The sequence below is a fragment of the Pseudopipra pipra genome, chromosome 31 (assembly GCF_036250125.1).
Source record: "Pseudopipra pipra isolate bDixPip1 chromosome 31, bDixPip1.hap1, whole genome shotgun sequence".
In the NCBI taxonomy this organism is placed as follows: domain Eukaryota; kingdom Metazoa; phylum Chordata; class Aves; order Passeriformes; family Pipridae; genus Pseudopipra; species Pseudopipra pipra.
This window is the reverse complement of record NC_087579.1, coordinates 126,023-147,341: the sequence shown is the minus strand read 5'-3', so window position 1 is coordinate 147,341 and position 21,319 is coordinate 126,023. Positions and strand designations below refer to the sequence as shown.

The 21,319-nt window shown below is 52.6% G+C and overlaps 1 long non-coding RNA gene across 3 annotated transcripts; it reads right to left on the bottom strand.

Annotated features, from left to right (window-relative positions):
- Positions 1-14,553: 14,553 nt before the first annotated feature.
- LOC135404329 (uncharacterized) lies at positions 14,554-20,682 on the bottom strand. Of its 3 annotated transcripts, none has more exons than XR_010425616.1 (3): positions 18,242-20,585; positions 16,691-18,056; positions 14,554-16,216 (listed from the first exon to the last, which is right to left on the bottom strand). It is a non-coding gene; the product is annotated as an uncharacterized LOC135404329 (long non-coding RNA). The 3 variants fall into 3 exon arrangements; XR_010425617.1 differs by lacking the exon at positions 14,554-16,216 and adding an exon at positions 20,601-20,682 and having other exon boundaries at positions 16,327-18,056; positions 18,242-20,079; XR_010425615.1 differs by lacking the exon at positions 14,554-16,216 and having other exon boundaries at positions 16,327-18,056; positions 18,242-20,590.
- Positions 20,683-21,319: the final 637 nt, after the last annotated feature.

Below are 21,319 nucleotides of genomic sequence, written 5' to 3'. Positions count from 1 at the left end.
TCCCACAGGATCAGGGAGTTGCCTGTGTTTTATGGCTACCACAAGCTCACCCATTGTCTTCTGCCCAGAACACAAAGAGGAGGGCTCGAAAGCACTGGAAGACTCTGGCAACCCAGTAGAAGCAATAGCTCACCTGTAGGCCAGGATCTTAACACGACTGTGCTTCAAGCCTTCACGGAGGAAGGGGATGCATTTGCCTGGCCTCTGGGATGGGCTGAAGATGCAGCTGTGAGCAGAGCTGAAGGGAGCAGAGGAGAGCTCTGGCTCAGCCTTCAGGCCTGGCTTCTCTTTCAGCCTTGAAATTGTCTGCCGCACTGATTTGCACTCAGACCAAGGGCAGAGAGAGAAGTCTTAACTCCCGGCCCGGGAAGAAAGCCTTAATAAACCTTCAAAAATAGGACTCTCCTCATCCCTCCCACCTAGGTCCAAAGAGCTCCAATTCTGTCACCAAACGCAGCAGTTCTCCTCAAATGTCGGGACAGTTCTGGCAGCCAGACCCTTTCTGCCCAAGCTGGACAGGTCCCCACCTGTCCCAGAGGCAAGCAGAGGGAAGAAGAGGGGACAGCCTTGGGATCGGGGAATGGCAGAAGCAAAGTCGGCAGGGGCAACAGAAGAAAACAAGGACACCTACTAGACTCTTCAGTTTATTCAAGACCAAGTTGGCATAAGAACACCTAGCGGGAGTCAAGAGCCTCCTCACAGACTGAGGTTGTTCAGACTCAAATTGTTGACAAGATGCCCAGTTGAGTAGAGAACCAGACTTGTAGTTTTGGTCTTATTTCCTGCTCGGCGCATTCTTCCACATCCCTTTTCTAGTGTTCTGTTTGGCTGTAAACTTCACTTCAACCTTAAGTTCAAACCTAAAAGGGCCGGTATTCCGAGCAGGAGATTCCAAGTTAAAGATCTTCAATCAGCTAAAGGGAGAGACAGCTTTCAGGCAAACCTTCAAACTAGGCTCCAGGATCATTCCATAGATCCCTCTCCTGAATCATTTGGGCAACCTATGGAAAATAGTATCCTGCAGTCCTCTGAAGAATCCTTAGGCTTCTCCTTCAAGAAGAACAAGGGCTGCTTGGATGAAAACAGTCAAGAGATCCAGGATTTGTGGAGGAAAAAGAGAACTGCCCACCGAGCACACCTTGCTCAGCCATCTGCTCATGGAAGAAAAGCGGCCTTTCGTCTCGCAGGCAGCAACCTCCAACAGCAACTTCGTGACATCCAAAACAAGGGGTGGATCAATCTAGCAGGAAAAATTCAATTATGCGCAGATACGGGTGATCACAGAGGATTCTAGGAGGCCTTGAAAACAGCATATGGACCGACAGACCAGGCCCAAAGCCCTCTACTCAGCGCAGATGGTCAAATGCTTCTCACAGGTGAAACCGCCGTTCTAAATTGATGCTCTGAACACTTTCAGACTCTTTTCAGGACCAACCGTGTAGATCAAGACTCAGCAATTCAGTCCATTACACAACAACCCGTGAAGAATGAACTGGATACTGCCCCTACTAGGGGACACAACAGGTTACCAAAGGCATCGAGAGCTTTCGGAAGACTCCATAAAGAGTCTGGTGAAATAATCATCATCATCATCATCATCATGGCCAGGTTTCACGAACGAAGATTTGGGAAGGGATCTACCCACGTCTGTTACAAGCGCGTTGGTGGCTAAAAAGGCCAACACGAGATAGACACGGCCGGTTGCAAAAGGCACAGCAGAAAGACTCCTTAGGAGATATATTCTGCAAGGCATGATTCTTTCTGCGTTGTCTTTTCTCCTCAAGAGTGATCCTGCGTGCTTTCTCAAAAGCATCAGCCGCGTTAAAGATAGTGTGTCTCCAGACCTCCCGATTGGAGGTCAGAGTAGACCAGTTATGTTGATCAATATGGCCAAGGCTGAGAGGTTGTTTCGGGGAGTCCTTGTAAATAAACACCTGAAGAAAAGTACAAAGATCAGGGTTTACAGAGCCATAGTGCTGTCTACTCTCTCAGATGGGTCCGAATCATGGCTCATTTACCGCCACCACCTGTGACTCCTCGAACGCTTCCATCAACGCTGTCTCTGTACAATCCTAAACATCCGCTGCTCAGATTACGGAACTAATACGTCTGTTCTACAACAGGCAGCAATTACCAGCACTGAGGCCATGTTGCTGAGAACACGGCTGCGTTGGGCAGGGCACGTCTCCAGGATGGAGGACTACCGCCTCCCTAAGATCGTGATCTATGGCAAACTTGCCACTGGCTGCCGCAAGAGAGGAGCCCACAAAAGGAGCCACGAGGACTCCCTGAAGCAACATCTCAGCCTTGGCCACATTGGTCTCCAGCGCTGGTCTACTCTGGCCTCCAATCGAGAGGTCTGCAGACACACTGTCTCTAACGCTGCTGCTTCCTTTGAGAACGCACGCAGGATCACCATCGAAGAGAGAAGACAATGCAGAAAGAATCGTGTCTTGCCGATCCCATCCAAGGAGTCTTTCTGCTGTGCCTTTTGCAACCCATCTTGACTGTCTCGCATTGGCCTCTTTAGCCACCAGCGCGCTTGTAGCAAATGTGGGGAGAGCCCTTCCAAATCTTCGTTGGCCAAGCCTAGCCATGATCTGGCTGCCATCCACCACACTGGTCTCCAAATGAGGCTGGAGCTTTGCCAGCTCTTCTTGCAGTTGGCATTTGCTCTTCTCCAGGTTTTCCCACTTCCCACGCAGGCTAGACAGCTCGTCTTGCAAACCCTGACTTGTGGCTTCCAGCTGCGTGCGCTTTTGACATTCCCTCTCCAGCTGCCGGGAAAGTTCAGCAACCTGCAGACAGAAAGAACAAAAAAAGAACTCAGCGGGATGGAAAGGCAGTGAATTCCGGGAAAACCCCAAAAGGGGACCTTAAAGGGACCTTAAAGATCATCTGCTTCCAAGCCTCCTGCTTGCCCATGCCTCAATCCCATGCTACGCGCCTGTCCCGCTGATTACAACTCCTGGCGCGTGGTTTCCACGTCTCCTGCTATCATGCTCTGCAGTCTGGCAGGGATGTGCTATCACACTGACTGCTGACTACAGGGCATACTCGGACCAGCGGTATTGCAGAGCTTGCAGCATTGCTGCAAAATTAGAAGGCCGTGAAGACTTCCCAAGGAGTAGGGAGCTCTGCTGTTTCATGGAGGAAGACGTAGCAGGAACTACACCAGCAAATGCCTCCTATCCAGAGTAACAGATTAAAGCAAGGTCCAGGGAAGAAACTGCTAGAACGAAGATCACTGATGAAGAAAAAGGTGTCTCACAGATGTCTGGTGGCATTTGGCACTCACGGTGACATCAGCCATTTCAAATAGGTCACACACACCCTATGTGTCAATTTAGTGGAGAACTTAGGGGGGAGGTTCCTGCGCCACAGTGCTCTTTCCCACGGTTTCTCTTGTCAAAGAATGGAGTTCCACAGCTCATTGCTTCCAGTTCCGTATTTTTGGGCCTTGGACCACTCTGGAAAATTTGGACAAACCTGATGACCAGAAGTCTTCCACTTTACCACAGATGCCTGAGACCCAGGCTTCTGCTCGGTCCCAAACCGGTGCCAAGACGTCCCAGGCCAGCTGAATCCAGAAGTGGATTTGCAGCCAGGTGTCCGATGACGGCGCTGCTTGGGACTGCAGATCTGCTTCTGTGGCGCTCCAAAAAGAGCTTGGTGTTGGCCTCTGCAAGTCTCTCATTAGCTCTGAAACATTCACAAGCACACACAGAGTCATCTTTGGCAGGAAGGCTTTCGCAAAGTTACCCTCCACAGCCTTCACTATTACCCCACTTCTAAAAGCCAAGGGCATTAAGACCGTCCAAAACCAGCACATCCTTTGATCGTAGCTTGTTCACAGGGCCTGTTTCTAAGAAATCACACCAAGTGCAAGGAGCAGACAGTGTCACCTCCAGAAGAACTCTGGCCTACCCTGGCCTTCTCAAGGAAAGCTCAACCCTCAGACCCGCTGCCAAAACCGAAGCCAAACAAGAGCCTTCTTAGTTTGGATTCACAGAATCCAACTCTCTTCTCCGAGAGGCCTCTCCTCATTCAAACAGGAAAGGGTACAAGATTCGTCTTTTCTCTCCCCCACAGGATGAGGAGATTAGAGACTGGCAAAAAGACTGCCTGCTAAAACAACAGCAACTTGAAAAAGACACCAGCAATGCCAGAGTGGCGCTACTGTGCTGTTACTGCTGGAACTCTAAAGAGAAAGGAAGACAGGTCTGATGAAGGCAAGGTCTTAAGGAACTTTCCCCACAAAGATGCCACGTTATGCTTTCACACCTGACGCTGGCCAGATGTAGAAAAGGGATTTAAGAAGGAAAATGCACGAGGAAAAAGGAGTCTCTTAGTACCAGTAAAAAAAAGCAGGGACTTACCTTTCCAGTCTCTTGGCTAGGCTTTTTCTGCTTTTTGCTTCCACCACATACAGTTCTTTATACTTTTCCACTTCTGCCTGGGTGGATTCTTTTTGAAAAGGTCTTTCTGCTTGGTTGCTTCTTATCCTTCCCAGTGCACGGTCAAGATCTCTAATTCTCTCTTCTAACTGGTTTTTCAGGGAGTCCAGATGACTGCTTCGGATTTTTTCTAATGTGTCCTGGTGGGCTGCCTGTGCCTGAAGGAGACAGTGCACCTTCAACCACCACAAGAAAAAGAGAGCTCTGCCCAGCACAAAATTGCACACACCCACTTTCAAGGGCCCAGCCCTGCACAGAGAGGCGGCTCTGCCTCCTCACTCCCAGCAGCAACCAAGGCAGAACCCAGCAGCTACCAAGGCAAACAATTCTTTGCACTCTTATTCAAAGCTACTAAGGAAGACACACTGTATCTGTAGGACAGAGCACAGCGAAAAGGATTCTTCAAAGACAAGAAGAGCATCCCCCACCCCTGTCATTTAAGTGACTCCTTTTCGGAGCACCTTCCCCCCCTACAAGGACAAAGCAGCACCTCTAGGTCTGGCCATGACAGCTGCAAGTTGCAAAACCCATTCAAGGATGAGCAGCGAGAACCAGAGCAGCCCACAGAGATACCCCCCGAGCACTGCAACCTGACAATCTGCCTTGGGCAGCCTTTGCATTCAGGGACCTGCCGGCACGTGACACACCCACGACAGCACTCCTGCCCAACCAGATTGCCTTCTGCCACTGCCTTCAGCAAAGACAGAAGCTAACCCACAGAATACAGGAGCAAAAGAAAAACACCAAAACCCGTGGCCACAACAGAAGTTTACGTAGTGCCTGTGGATGCTGGGGAGAAATTCACTTACTTGCAAAAACTCATTGACTTCCTGGAGTTTTTGTCTGAGTTCCCGGTCGGCTTGCTCTTCCACCTCTTTTTTCCATTGTTCGAGTTGGCTGCGATCCACCAAGTCAGTCTCCAAATGATGCCGGAGTTTTGCCAGCTCTTCTTGCAGCTGGCATTTGTCCATCTCCAGGTTCTCGCACTTCCCACGCAGGGTAGACAGTTCGTCTTGCAAATCTTGATTTTTGGCTTCCAGCTGCGTGCACTTTTGACATTCCCTGTCCAGCTGCTGGGAAAGTTCAGCAACCTGCAGGCAGAAAGAAAAAAACAGGAACTCGGCGGGATGGAAAGGCAGTGAATTCTGGGAAAACCTCAAAAGGGGGTGGCCAGGGAGACTATATTCATCATCTGCTGCCTCAGGACTAGAAACAAAGTCCAACCAGCCTCTTCTTTTCCAGCAAGAACAGCTTTCCCATCATTTGTCATAGGATTCCTCAGCTTCCCATCCTTTCCGAGTTCCTCCTGCAAAAATGCTCCAAGCTTCTGCACTCCAAAGGAATCACTGCAATTCATCTGTCACACCCAGAGGACGCTGTCACAGCCTCCCTCAAGCTGCAGCCAGGCCTCAGCTGGGCCCCACTGCTCTCAGCCCATGCACATGATGTCCTGCAAGGACCTGCCCATCCCTCAGGCCCAGTCGGGAGATCTGCACTCTTGGCTGACCCCGCTCACTCTCAGGGGACCTGTTCTGCTCTTCCTGCTCAGGGCCTGTGGGACGGCTCCCTGGCCCCTCAGCTCACGCACCCTGCCAGGCTGGCTGCCACTCTCGCCTCGCCCTTCCTCTGCAGGACAGCCTGGCCTCCATCAGCCCTTACACCTTACTGCTTTGTCCTTAACATTTGCATCTTTCCCCAGAAGGAGAACTACCTCCGGATTACTTAGAGTCATCTCCCACTGCAACAGCAGAAGGAGCATTAAGAAAAGCCCATCACACCCAAAATGCAGACAAGGGAAAAAAATCATCAACATGACAAGAAATAGAGGGAAAGCGTCTCCCAGCTTTCAAAAGAAGGAACAACCAAAAAGCCCCACCCAGAGCAAGGCTCACCTCTCTTCGTAATCTGTCAACTTCCTTGACCTTTTCAGAATAACTCTTCTTCATTTCCTCCAGCTGGGGCTGGCTTTCTTTCTCTTCATTAAGCCTGACTTTCCTCCTCTCTAGCCTCAGAAGCTTTTCCAACCTGCACAGCAAATTAGTTAAGAAAACCATGAAACACAGGAACAACCAGCCTTTCCCCCACAGTCTCACAGAAACGCCACAGACAGCATCCAAGCCTAGAATGGCTTGGCTTGGCAGGGACCTTAAAGATCATCTCGTTCCAAGCCTCCTGCTGTGGCCAGGGACACCTTCCACGAGACCAGGTTGTTCACAACCCCATCCAACCTGGCCTTGAACACTTCCAGCCATGGGGCATCCACAGCTTCTCTGGGCAACCTGTTGCAGGTCCTCACCACCCTCACAGGGACCAATCTCTTCCTAGGATCAAATCTAAACCTACTCTCTTGCCATTTGAAGCCATTCCCCCTTGTCCTCTCCCCACATGCTCTTTGAAATGCACTCTCTTCCTCCTTCTTGTAAGCTCCCTTCACACACCGAAAGGCCACCAGTAGGTCACCCCAAAGCCTCCTCTTTTCCAGGCTGAAGTATTGCAGTTGGCCCAGCCTTTCCTCAGAGGAGAGCTGCTCCATCTTTCTAACCACCTTGCTGGCCTCCTCTGGACTCAGCTTGGCAGTTCCCAGGGCCCTCCTTTCCACCCCTTTCAAAGATGGGCACAGTGAGTTTCCCTTTTTCCCATCACCTGGGACTTCGCCTGACTGCCACGACTTTTCAAATATCAAGGAGAATGTCTTGGCAACTCCATCAGACCCTGCTGGCCAGTGGAGGGCAATAATGCTGGCCAGATGGAGAAGATGGATTTCCAAGGAAAATGCAGGAAGAAAAAGGAGTCTCTTATTACCACTCCAAAAAAAGCAGGGACTTACCTTTCCACTTTCTTGGCTAGGCATCTTCTGGTTTTCACTTCCTCCAGATACAGGTCTTTGTACATCGTCATTTCTGCCTGCGTTGCTTCTTTACGAGAAGCACTCTCTTGTTGGGTTCTTTTTACCCTGTCCAATTCACTTTCGAGGCCTCTAATTCTGTCTTCCAACTGGATTCTCACGGAATCACAATGACTGTCTCTGATTTGTCCTAATCGGGCCTGTGCCTGAAGGAGACAGTGCACCTTCAACCACCACAAGAAAAAGAGAGCTCTGCCCAGCACAAAATTGCACGCACCCAGTTTCAAGGGCCCAGCCTTACTCAGAGAGGCGGCTCTGCCTCCTCACTCCCAGCAGCATGTCCACCCCCTCACCCCCACCCCTGTCATTTAAGTGACTCCTTTTCGGAGCACCTTCCCCCCCTACAAGGACAAAGCAGCCCCTCTAGGTCTGGCCATGACAGCTGCAAGTTGCAAAACTCATTCAAGGATGAGCAGTGAGAAGCAGAGCAGCCCACAGAGATACCTCCCAAGCACTGCAACCTGACAATCTGCCTTGGGCAGCCTTTGCATTCAGGGACCTGCCGGCATGTGACACACCCACGACAGCACTCCTGCCCAACCAGATTGCCTTCTGCCACTGCCTTCAGCAAAGACAGAAGCTAACCCACAGAATACAGGAGCAAAAGAAAAACACCAAAACCCATGGTCACAACAGAAGTTTACGTAGTGCCTGTGGACGCTGGGGAGAAATTCACTTACTTGCAAAACGAGGCTGACGTCTTGTAGCTTTTGACTTCTTTCCTGGTCAGCTCGTTCCTCCACGTCTCTTCTACATTCTTCTCTTTGGCTGCCATCCAGCACCAAAGTCTCCAAATGATGAGCGAGTTCTGCCACCTCTTCTTGCAGCTGACATTTGCTCTTCTCCAGGTTTTCACACTTCCCACGCAGACTGGACAGCTCTCCTTGCAAAGCCTGCTTTTGAGCCTCGAGCGGCATGCCTCTTCTAGGCTCCATGTCCAGCTGCTGGGAAAGTTCACCACCCTGGACACAGGACAAAAAAAACAGGAAAGGAAACTCAGCGGCATCTAAAGGCAGTGAATTCTGGGAAAACTTCTCAAGGGGGTGGCCATCGCAACTGTATCTCTCCTCTACTGGAAACCAGCCTAGAAAACACTTGAAAGATTCCCCGACAGAAAGAAGAAACTTTAGACCTGCTTAAGAATTTGGGAGACACTCCTGGCAGCAATACTTCCGGCTCCCTTGGAGCTCAGGATGAAACTCCTCATTTAGAATCTAAGAATTCCTCCAGTGTCCAGCACAGCAAATACCCTCGGGGCTTTTGTAGCAGCTGGCAAAAGGACCAGGCTGCTTTCTGAGCAGCCTCTACTGAGGAGAAGGCAGAAACTGAGCTCCCCTAGGCTCTCCAGGAAAACTTCATCTGACACTTTCCCCACACAAAGAGGCAACTAGGCTCAAGAGTCACAAAAAGGCAAATTTAGCACCAGCTTACTGAGGCAGAGGCTTGCAGGGCTCTCGGAAGGGCTTCAACGCCATCGCTTGGCTGCTGGACAGTGCCTTCCAATCTGCTCTTTTCACTTGCAAAGCTTAAGAAGAAATACAGCTCTTATTACCAGAAAATCCAATGCCAGACAAACTGTGCTAAGGAACAGAAGCCACAGCAGAAGTGTCCTTCAAAATGCCACTGACTCTCCCCTTGTTTCCACCCAATCCCCCAAAGCCACAGAGCCCTCGCTTCACTGGGTTACTCTCTTACTCTTGCGCCTCTTCTTCCAGTTGTTTTACAGTCATGTTAGTCTCGCAAGATGCCAACGGGAGGTCCTGCAGTTTCTGGGAAGATGTTATTGCTTCTCTTCCCTTGTCATCCAAGGCAGTCTTCAAGTCACAAACGCGATGCTCAGACTGAAGATGCTTTTCTTCCTCCTCCCGCAGCTGTAAAATCACGGGAAGAATCCACAGTTGTCAGGGGAGCTTTTCCAGAGAGGAGCCAGTTGCTGCTGAAGAACTCAGGTGCTGCATGTCTGTGTGCATCCCCTCTGCCCAAAGAACTGCAATCCACTCAAGTCCCTTCAAAGCTTCACTTCTACTGCCCCATGAACACAAAGTGTAGGCCTTTGTCCTCTTTTACAGCAGCCTCTCCTATCCCTCCACTGCTTTCCTACAGCACGCTTCTAAGCACCGACACTGCCCCTCCGTCCTTTTTGGTCACCTGGGACACTTCCTGTATTCCCTTGCTTGCTACTCCAGGAAAAGACCACTGAAATAGTTCATCTTCCTAAAGGAAGGCGTCTGGCAAGTGGCAGAGGCCAAGTGCTCTGGCACACGTGCTCTGGAGCCCAGGATTGCACCAGGGCAGCACGGGGAGTTTTCTTCAGTGGGAAAGACCCGCACTGTAGTGCAGAGAGAGGCGCCCAGCAGCCCCTGAGCAGGAAGCAGTGGATGCCTGAGGAGAGGCAGTTCTGCTTCAGTGGGGTGGGGTCAGGAAGGGTGGCATCACTGACGAGCTGATAACTGCCATTTCAGCAAAGGCAGCCAGGTGAACTGCTCCACAGACCTGCCCTGGAGTCGAGAATGGAGCCAGGGCTGCGTGGGGAGTCTTCTTAAAGTAGGAAGACCTCCAATGGAGCAGAAAGAGAGGAACCCCTGCCCCCCTGAGCGGTAAGGAGTGAAACCCTAAGGAGAGGCAGCTCTGCCTCAGCATGGCGGGTTGTGGGGCAGGGGGCCGGAGGGACAGAGGCAGATCAAAGCCTGATGGAACTGCCGCTTCCTTAGGTCTCTGTCAGAGTGGCTCCCAGAATACTGTTTTGTCCCTTTTTGTGATGGAGAGGAAGCAACAAGCACCCCCAGGTTTATCCCTGTGGGGACAGGCTTTCCATACCTCCGCGTCAGCCCTGTCCAACTCCTCCTGGAAGCGCAGATTATCTTCCTCCAGGTGAGCCTCATGGCTTCCAGGAACCACAAGAGCAGTCCTAAAGCATCCAAAAGTTCATCGGAAACATGTCTTATCCTGCATCATTTTTCCCCTGCTTGCTCCCAAAAGACCTCTTCCCCCCTTTCCTACAAGCTCCGGGAAAGCAAAGCCAAGTCCATGCAAGCACTGGAGAATTTCTCTTACAAGGGGCCTCCCTGAAGCAGCCTCAACTACCAGCTCAGGCCGTGCTCTTCAGGGCTCCTTGCACTGCTCTTCAAAGGCCCCACCGCCTGACCATCTCCATGGCAGCAAGTTTTCTCCTTCGGTGCGCTCGGAGCCCCTCGTGTCCCCTGGGACAGTGTTGCTTCTCTTTCCCCCAGCGCTTCCCTTCAGAGCACTTCACGCACCAACTCTGCCTTGCCTCAAACCCCCCTGGCCTGCAGAGCAGCCACGCTGCTGAGCTACTGGCAAGTTTCCCCATGGCTCGGGCTCTGTGGGGGGGAAGGGCACCACAGACAAGGCTTTCTTGCAGACCTCAGCGGACAAAGGGTGAGAGCCCCAAAGCTACGAGAGCAGCCAAGTGCAGAGACCTGTATTTACCAGTCACCCAGTGAACTGCTTCCACGGGGCTCCTCCTTCTTTTTCCCAGCTCATTGCCACGCCCCTCGTCTCACTCACACTTGCAGACTACCCAGAAGGCCCGGGTGCTCTTTTGACAAAGCCCTCACCTTTCCCCCTGGCCTTGAGCGTGCCTGTCAGCTGCTTTGCTCACAAGGCACTCCACAATCTCCTCATGCTGTTGCAAGGCTGCAAGTTTCAAGGGGGTAAATCCCCACTAAAAGGAGAAAGAATCCCCATTAGAAAGACACAGACAAGCTCTGCAGCTCTTGGAAAGAGCAGCTTTAGCCACATGCCAAGGTTACCTGGTTCTGAGCATCATTCTTGGCATGATGCTCCAGTAACAGCCCTGCTACAGCTGTATTTTTAGAGAGGACAGCCAGGTGAAGGGCAGTGTTGCCGTCCGCGTCTGCCAGATTGGGGTCGGCACCGTGTTCCAGCAGAACAGCAACACATTCTTCCTGCTCCTGCTGGACTGCCTGGCAACAACACACCAAAAGGGAAAGGCTTCCAACTTTTACATCCATCCCCCTCTCCCACAACTGCCTCAGCTCCTGAATGCTGCCATAGAAGACCATCTGCAAAGATCAGCTAACAGAGGCTGTGCCGTGCCCATTGCAATAGGCGTGTTTCTATGGCCCTGCGCTGCAAGGAATCCTGCCAGACACCTCCCCTTTAACACCCCAGCACTAAGCCCCACCTCCAAGCTCAGAAGGCATTCCACACACCTTCATCAGGGCCGTTCTCTTGAAGCTGTCAGCGAGGTTGGGCTGGCTGTTCTTTCTTAGCAGATATCTCACGACATCTGCATGGCCATTGGCCGAAGCCAGATGCAGAGGTGTCCTAAAAATTAAACAGACACTCTTAACCCAGACAGACAAAGGACGAGCCCAAGCTGTGTCTCTACCCAGCACCCTGGGGACCCTGCTCCGACTCTGCTCCTCCTGCTCCTCCTGCTGCTGCTGCTGCTGCTGCAATGCTGCGCTGATCAGCCAGAGGGCAGAAGAGAACAGGTGAGGGTTGAGCAGCTGCAGAACAGCCCTGCAGAGAGACCACGGCCAAGCGGCAGGTGGGCAACACGCCTTTCCAACAGCGCTGGAGCCCGGCCGGCAGCTCCGAGCAGTGAAAAGCTCAAGAGTTCCCTCTCCCAGCTGACAGGGCAAATCTCATTTTTCAAGCCTTATCCCTAAGAGAGGGCTGCCCAGGACTACTGCAGCTTGGCTCAGGAGCAGCCAAGCTGTGCCGTCAGCGTGGCCCAGAACTCACCGCATCTCCTGGTCTCGCCTGTCGATGCCGACTACCTTGATGTACCAGCGCCACCGCCTCAGCCAGCCCAGGTCACCGCAGGCGGCCGCGCGGTGCAGCCTGCCCAGCCCCTGCTCCCGGAGCTGGGAGGCGCTGCTGGAGCTGGTGGCAGCCCAGGGCTGCCCACTGCGGCTGCTGGAGGGCGACTGCCGCCGCTCCTTGCTCAGAAGCCACGGCATGGCCCTGCTTGGAGCTCCCAGCAGCAGGAGTGCAAGAAGCCCCCGGCGGGCTGCCGGGAGCCAAGTAGGGATGAGGAATTGGGACGAGGGGGAGGTTTAGGGGGAGGGTGACAAAGGGGACAAGGACGACAATAAGGACGGGCACAGGGTAGAAAGCACAAGGCAGACGAGGTCGCCCTGCGCAGTGGTCGTGGCCTGCAGCTGCCAAGACGGCGATACAGGCGCGCAATGCTCCCCGAGCGGGATGTGCTGCTGCTCCCCGAGAGGCTACAGCAGCTCTGGGCGCCGGCTGCGGGTACCAACAAAGCCGTGCCCGACTGGCGCCTGTGGTGTCACAATGGCTGGTGGAAGGCTCAGCACGTCAGCGTGGGGTGTGACAGAGGCCACGGGGCAGGGTGGGGCCGGGCGGGGCAGGGCAGGGCGGGGCAGGTGTGAGGGCGGCCCTGCTGGGCCTTGTGGGAAGGAGGCGGCCTGGGCCTTGTGAGGGCGGCCGGCGGGAGTGGGCACTGCCCCGCCTCAGGGCGCCCCGGGGCAGGGCCCGGGACGCTCCCACCGGGCCGCAGGCTGCGGTAGGCGCTGGAGCAGCTCCCCATCACCCGCTCTGGCTTTTTGCTTCAGCCTGGAGCCGGGCTGCCTCTGGGCACACTGCCATCAAATGAGGCTCAGCATGAAGTGACATCCCAGCCCAAGCAGGCGGGGGCCACCACAGCTCTCAAGAAATGCCCACCCAGTGCTCCAAGCCCACCAGACCAGACTTCCAGGACAATTCCCCAACTCCTTTCTCTTGTCCTGTTATTGTTGTGGCGGTCAATAAAAGAAAATACGCAGACAGTCTACTTCCAAGCAACAAGACAGGAGAGGAAAGAACCTTTATTGGAACAGAACACTGACTCATAGCCCTGGGCATAACATACATGTTAAAATACCATTGGTGTTTTTTCATAAACATATATCACAATTGGCTGCCCTGCATCACACCATGATGGTTCAGCATTTACAGACTTACAGGGACTTGTTTAGCTCTGTCTGCCTTCCCACAGACTTGTTTTCAACCCTGACATTGTCCCTCTTGAAGAGCAGACACCTCGCCCCCCCCTCCCCCCCTCGCAACTGCTCTCACCTGCTGCTTTGCCAGATGCCAACAGTCAGTTTCTGCTCTGCTGATGCTCCACCAGCCAACAGGCAGCACACAGCAGGGCAGCAAGAAACTTTCAAACACAGCTTGTCCCACTTGGTCCCAATGACAACACCAAGTGAAGGCCCACAACTTCTGCACCAGCTTGCTCAGGGGAGGGACGCTACAATGGACCGCAAGCGGGCTGAAGAAATTTCCCTTTTTCTTTGCGGGTGTATCGGGGCTTAATTGGATGTTGATACTTTTGGTCTCTCTTTGGCCCAGCCGCCTGGGAGGGTCTATCCCACCTGGGCAACTGGGGGAGTCGTACTGAGGGCTTATTTTTCTCCTCCTTCCTCTCTCTTGGGGTTTTTTCCTTTTGTTGGCCACCTCTTGGGAATAAAGATTGTTTGGGTTGAGATTTCAACGGCGTATGGTTTCAGCTTCAGCATCCTTCCCAACTTTCCCTCTTACAGTGGGCTACAAACCCATCCGCTTCCCACAGGATCAGGGAGTTGCCTGTGTTTTATGGCTACCACAAGCTCACCCATTGTCTTCTGCCCAGAACACAAAGAGGAGGGCTCGAAAGCACTGGAAGACTCTGGCAACCCAGTAGAAGCAATAGCTCACCTGTAGGCCAGGATCTTAACACGACTGTGCTTCAAGCCTTCACGGAGGAAGGGGATGCATTTGCCTGGCCTCTGGGACGGGCTGAAGATGCAGCTGTGAGCAGAGCTGAAGGGAGCAGAGGAGAGCTCCGGCTCGGCCTTCAGGCCTGGCTTCTCTTTCAGCCTTGAAATTGTCTGCCGCACTGATTTGCACTCAGACCAAGGGCAGAGAGAGAAGTCTTAACTCCCGGCCCGGGAAGAAAGCCTTAATAAACCTTCAAAAATAGGACTCTCCTCATCCCTCCCACCTAGGTCCAAAGAGCTCCAATTCTGTCACCAAACGCAGCAGTTCTCCTCAAATGTCGGGACAGTTCTGGCAGCCAGGCCCTTTCTGCCCAAGCTGGACAGGTCCCCACCTGTCCCAGAGGCAAGCAGAGGGAAGAAGAGGGGACAGCCTTGGGATCGGGGAATGACAGAAGCAAAGCCGGCAGGGGCAACAGAAGAAAACAAGGACACCTACTAGACTCTTCAGTTTATTCAAGACCAAGTTGGCATAAGAACACCTAGCGGGAGTCAAGAGCCTCCTCACAGACTGAGATTGTTCAGACCAGTGGACCTCGCTTAGCTCAGTGTCCCTCAAACCTTGGTGTGCCACCCCCAGGCTCATCTCTATCGAGCCTGCCTTCATCCCCCTTCAAATCTAGTTTACAGCTCTCCCAAGGAGCCCTGCTAACTCCTGAGCCAAGATCCTTTTTCCCCTTTGAGACAAGTGGACACCATCTGTGCCAGCAGGCTCAGTGTCACATAAACTGACCATGACCAAAAACCTCCCAAAATTCTACTGGTAACACCAGTCTCAAAGCCAGTTCATCTCTAGGGTTTTCATGTTTCTTGCCCAGTAACTGGATAGAGGAGAACACAACCTGAACTCCAGATCCCTCAACCTGCCACCCCAATGCCCTGAGGTCCCTCTTGAATGCCTTCGGAATTCTTGTCGGGAATTTGTCATTGCCCACCTGGAAAACCAGCAGTGGATAACAATCAGTGGGCCATAACTGGATGGGAAGTTTCTTGGTGACTCCCCTTACCCAGGCCCCAGGGAGACAGCACTTCCCCATGGGTTGGTCTGGTCGATTCTGTGTTTTTAGTGTCAGAAAGCAAGGCATTACTTTATTCACAGCGCTGGGTGGCCAACAAAAATCCTGCCTTCACACAGACAGCAATAATCACCTTTTCACCTATTTATACATTTTTAACTTTAAAAAGAATTTAATGTTCATCGGTTCTTTATTGAATAATTCTCTTTCACTACTTAGTATTCTACCTTCTGTTGGTTAGTAATTTCTCATTTTCTATGCTAATTAGGTCCACATTTTTTGGTATTTTTCTAGCTTTTTCCTCCAGTAGGGACCTTCCAGCACATACACTGAATTCTTTGTTAACTTTTTCTTTATCTGTTGCTTTCTGCAAAATATCCTTCTAGTTCATTCCAGATCTTGAATTTCAACAATTGATCTTTCTCTCCTGGGCTCTGTTAATTGAAGCTTATCAAAGTTAGTTTAACAAAACTTAGAGTTTTAGTAGTTTTCCCAAGCTATCTTGTCATCAAAGTAGCTTCTGACAATTTTCCTATACACTGGCTAAAAAAGACTTAAGGCCTAACACAGCATTTATGACTAATTAAAGCAAGTAATCAAAAGGTTAATTAAAGCTATTAAAAATTACATAAGTTATGTTATTTCAAACACTGACATGTGTCTTGTGTCTTTGTTCAGCCTGACGAGAATTTACAATGAACATCATGCCCTTACTGATGGGTTGTGACACTTTTTCTCTTCCCTTTCTTCCTACCCCAAAACTCACTGCCATGTGTGTATACAGTAGGTCAGGCACTCCCACACCAACTTCCATGGCCAAGTGTGTGATTTGCTAATAAAACATTGTGAGTTTTTGCAGACGCTCTGACTTCTTCCTTTCGACCATGAGCATCTACAGTTCTTGGGTGCTCCCTTCCCCTTCTGGCTTTGCCCAGAGCAAAGAGCTTGGAGAGCCTGGAGGGAAAGCTGCTGCCACTGGGGTCCTTCAGAGGAACCACATCAAATGACCCACGGTGTCTGTCCCGGTTGGTGATCACCCCAGTGTGGCCAAGGTGGCACCGCTGGTCCCCATGCACAGGTTACCTGGGTGAGAGGATCCAGGTGTGACAAGAGCTGGCACCAGGTGCCACTTGGGCTCTGAGGACAGGGCTGGGAAGGGCAGGGACGTGTAGCGATCAAGGGCATGGACTCCGTTCCGGTGCAAAACAAAGACCTTTATTTAATAATGTATATACTTATATGGCAGAACAATAGGCAATTCAAGCAGAACAACTGGCAATTTTCTACTTATGCTTACTCTCTCAAACTACATAATTCAGCATATGCTTTAGCAGATACAAATAACTACAGTCCTTAGCAACCAAGGTCCTTCTTGCAGTCTTGTATCTTCTTCCGTGTCTCCTTCTCCTGCTTACCCTTCCCACGGCTTTCTGCCAACTAGTGCAACAATGTCCACTGTCCCTGGCCTGAGGGATGTGACACTGTTCACTTTCATAGGGACGGAGCTGCACTGGCCCATAGAGTGACCACCTATGTCCCACAGGAGCCCTGGCACACCTGGAGGAGCCAGAGAGCTCCCAGGACCAAACATTCCCTCAGCTTCTGGGTGGTGTCAGCACCAGGGAGGTGTCGCTGCTCCACTGTCCAGGCTGTGGAGGGGGATCCCCACACACTCCCTGATGGGCAAAAGGTGCCCCAGAGCAGCCGAAAGGGACCTGCCATGACAGACTGTGCTGGAAGGGGCTGCTTGGGTCAGTTCCAGCCAGTTCTGGGCATTGGCATCTCCATGGCAACTGCCAGGGCTGTGTGATGTGGGGCCTGCGGGTGCCCAGGGGCCACTGTGACACTGCGGGGCCTCCTGGAACCGAGGGGACATTGTGAGCCTTTGGGCCCCACCCTGTCCGTGAGGTGTCTCAGGAGCCCCCCGGGTGCCCAGTCCAGCAGAGCAGAGCAGAGCACCTCACTCAGGAAGCAGCAGCTCTGTGCCGAGGCAGCCGCCTCCATCCCACCCCTCCTCCTCCCATCCGCAGCTGCCCCAGCAGCAGCTGATATCTGAGTTTTGAGATGTAGCAAGTACTAACAGTTTTTCCAGCAGAATGTACCATGGAAAATTGCTACATCTCAATTTAAAGAAATCAGCCAAGCAAGGTGAGGAAACAATGAAGGGAGCTGAAGCAGCCGAGCAGGCAGTGCCAGGTTGATGTACAACCAGGAGCATTGTCCTAAAGAAATTCATAAGGCAGTCACTCAAAACACTGCAGGTCAAGACAGAGAAGACCACCGAAGACCCCTGATGAAGTCCCTCCAAGACCTTATAAGGATATGCATATATGTTAATATGTGTTGGGACATGTCATGAATACGTAACAGGAATGCAGGGAACAAAAAATGAACAATCATTTAATGCTGACATATAAGCTGTAGTGAAGAGACCTCTGTGTGCACTTGGGAGAACTGACTCCCAGGGCACCCAACGTGCTGTGATCATGCAGCACGTCCTAATAAAGAATGCCTGCCTCTAAAATTCACAAATTGAGCCTTGGGGGTTTCTTTTAGAGGCCGATTTTAGGCAACAAAGCTTCAGGGCAGCCAGGGCCAGGCCTGGTCCCTCCATGGGGACAGGCTGTCATGGTCCTCCAGCACACGGAGCTCCAGGAGCACCAGGAACCATTCCTGCAAGTCTGGGGCTGCTACCTGGGATCTCAACTCCTTTGAGGAGAAGTGAAAAGACTGCAGGAGATGCCCAGAAGAGTCTTGGGTAGATCCTGGAAGATTCAGGTTCCACAAAAAGAGAAAAAACATTTCAGCTACCTGCCTTGGAGGAGTCTCAGGCTGATATCCTGGAATTCAGATCCAAAATCAGAGATAAGGACTCTGGAGGATGCCTGGGAGGAGTCTCAGGTAGATCTTGAAGATGCAGGATCTGCCAATGAAGAAAAAACATCTTGGGTAACTACCCTGGAGTCTGGAGCTGATACACAGGATTTCAGATACTGAAATCAGAGCTAAAGACTCCAGGAGAAGCCTGAGAGGAGTCTCAGATAGATCCTGGAAGATCCAGGAACTACAGAAAGCAAAAAATCATCCCCTGGAGCAGGGGGTTGCTACCTGGGATTTCGGGTCCCCAAATCAGAGACAAAGACTCCAGGCAATGTTTGAGAAGGGTCCAGCTGGAAAAAACAGAAAAATCATCTCAGGAACTTGACTTGGAGCTTCTACCCAGGATATCAATTGTCTAAATCAACAGACAAAAAGACTCCAAGAGATGTCAGGAGGAGTTTCAAGTGCATCACAGAATAGACAGCTAATTCCAAACAAGCAAAAACATATTGGGAAGCTTCCCTGGAAGAATCTGGGGGTGCTTTCAGGGAACTCATCTTCCTTGAGGAGATGTGAAGACTCCAGGACGCACCTGAGAGGAGTCTCAAGTGGATTCCAGAGCAAAAATTTACCTCCAAAGTTAAAAAACCATATTGGAAACCTTCCTTGGAAGATTCTGGGCCCACAGTGAGCAACTCAGGTCCCAAAATCAGAGATCAAAAGACTCCAGGAGAATCCTAGGAGGAGTCTCAGGTAGATCCTGAAAGACTCAGGATGCACAAGAAAAAAGAAAAATCATCTCAGGTAACTTCGGTACCCTTGGAAGAGTCTGGAGCTGCTCCCTGGGATCTCGGCTCCCTTGAGGAATGAAAAGACTCCAGGAGATGCCTGGGATGAGTCTCAGGTGCATTCAGTAGGATACAATTTACCATGAAAGCAAAATATCATCTCGGGCAGCTTCCAGGGGAGAGTCTGAGGCCCCCCCCGGGTTGTGGAGTCACCGTCCCTGGAAGTGTTTAAGGAAACACTGGGCATGGCACTCAGTGCCCTGGTCCAGTTGACATGGTGGTGTTCGGTCAACTGATGACAATCTCAGAGGTCTTTTCCAACCTAATTGATTCTGTGATTCCAGGTCCCCAAATCAGAGATCAAGACTCCAGATAATGCTTGAGAAGGCTCCAGCTGGATCCCAGATAAGACCTTTTCCTTCAGAAGAGAAAAATCACCATGGGTACCTGCCTTGGAGGGGTCTGGGGCTGCTACCTGGGACATCAGCTCCTCAGCAGAGCTCTGAAAAGGCTCCAGGATATGCCTGGGATGAGTCTGGGGTGTACCCAGGAGATGTCCTGGTTTTAAGCCCAGAGATTAAAACACCACACAGCTGCTTGCTTAACCTGCACCCCACCCCCCCCTTTCTCCCCATCGTGGTGGAAAGGGGAGGAGAATCTAAGTAAAACTTGTATGTGGAGATAAGAACAGGTTAACAATTGAAAATAAAGTAAACCACAGTAATAATGGTAAATAATAATAATTAAAAATAAGGGGGGGAAAAACCCCCAAGTGATGCACAATGCAGTAGCTCACCACCTGTGGACCTGACCGATGCCAGACCCCCTTTCCCGAACCCAGATTGGCTCCTTAGGGGTAACTTCCCCCAGTTCATACACTGGCCATGATGTTCTAAATTATCCCTTTGGTCAGTTTGGGTCACCTGTCCCAGCTGTACTCCCTCCCAGTTTCTTTTGTGACCCTCCTCCCTGGCAGAGCATGAGAAAAAAATACAATAAAATAAAATAAAATAAAATAAAATAAGCCTTAACAACTTAGCAAAAAACCAAACCATGAGTGTGTCATCATTCCAAATCCAAAACACAGCACTGTAACAGTGACTGAGAAGAAATTAACTCTATCCAGCTGAAACCAGGACAAGTCCCATCCAGATACTTTCAACAAATAATAGTTTTGAATTTATTTATTAGGTATCTGAGTAGCCCTCGGTCTATAGATTGCGAAGTGTATGTATTAAAACAGCTGATTCAATTTAAATACTTATCTTGCCCATATGTCGAATGCCTGATCCCAAATTTCTACTGCAGACACTTGCTTTTAATTAAAATTTATTTTTTCTGTATCGTAGGAAAGAACATTTTAGTACAGTTATCTGTTAAAACAGCCTAAACCAAAAGCTTTCCTCTGATGGGCCCGCCCTGAGCCCCCTTTTCCCCCCAAGTGGCTCCCACCGCCTCAAGAAGGGGCCAAGCCATCTTCTGCTCGGGCTGCCCCCGACCCTCGCAGAGCCCCAGGCTGAAGCCTCTCCCGCCCCACAGCGACCCCCGCAGCCCCTCAGAGGTGGAGGTGACTCCCAGGGGGTCCAGGGGTCTCCGGGAGGTGTCACAGGATAACTGGTGTCGCCTCTTTATTCTCGGTGCAGGTGCACCCTCCCGCCTCCCCGCCGGACCCTCCCGTTCCCCACCGACCTCTCCCGCTCCCGGGACTCTCCTCCACCTCCGCGTGGTCCATGGGGGGTGACACAGGACAATGGATTATAGGTCTCCCTTGTTTATTCTCCATACAGGTGGCCCCCCCCCCCCCTTCCCCGCCGGACCCCTCATTCCGCACTGACCTCTCCGGCCCCCCCAGAACTCACCTCCACCTCCAGGTGGTCCGGGCGGTGTCACAGGATAGCGGGTCTCCCCCATCTATTCCCTGCACAGGCGGGACACCTTCCCCTTCCCCGTCGGACCCCCCGTTCCCCCCGACCTCTCCGGCTTCCCCCCCGACGGCGAAGACCCCGCTGTGCCCCCCCGGCCGGCGACCACGGCGGCGTTCCGGCCCCGCCCGGCCCCGCGGGCGCCATCCCACAGACCCTTCTGGTGGCCACGACCAGGCCGGCGCTGCCCGAGGGCCCCCGCCCGCAGTCCCGCCGGGCCTCGGGGCCGGGCCGGGCCGGGCCAGGCCCCTCACCCCGAGCGGGAGCAGCTCCCGGGGCCGTCCCGGGCCCCTCACTCCGAGCGGGAGCAGCTCCCGGGGCCGTCCCGGGCCCCTCACCCCGAGCGGGAGCAGCTCCCGGGGCCGTCCCGGGCCCCTCACCCCGAGCGGGAGCAGCTCCCGGGGCCGTCCCGGGCCCCTCACCCCGAGCGGCCGCAGCTCCCGGGGCCGTCCCGGGCCCCTCACCCCGAGCGGGAGCAGCTCCCGGGGCCGTCCCGGGCCCCTCACCCCGAGCGGCCGCAGCTCCCGGGGCCGTCCCGGGCCCCTCACCCCGAGCGGCCGCAGCTCCCGGGGCCGTCCCGGGCCCCTCACCCCGAGCGGCCGCAGCTCCCGGGGCAGCGCCGGCGCCCTCGGCCCCGCAGCCCCGCTAGGCGGCGC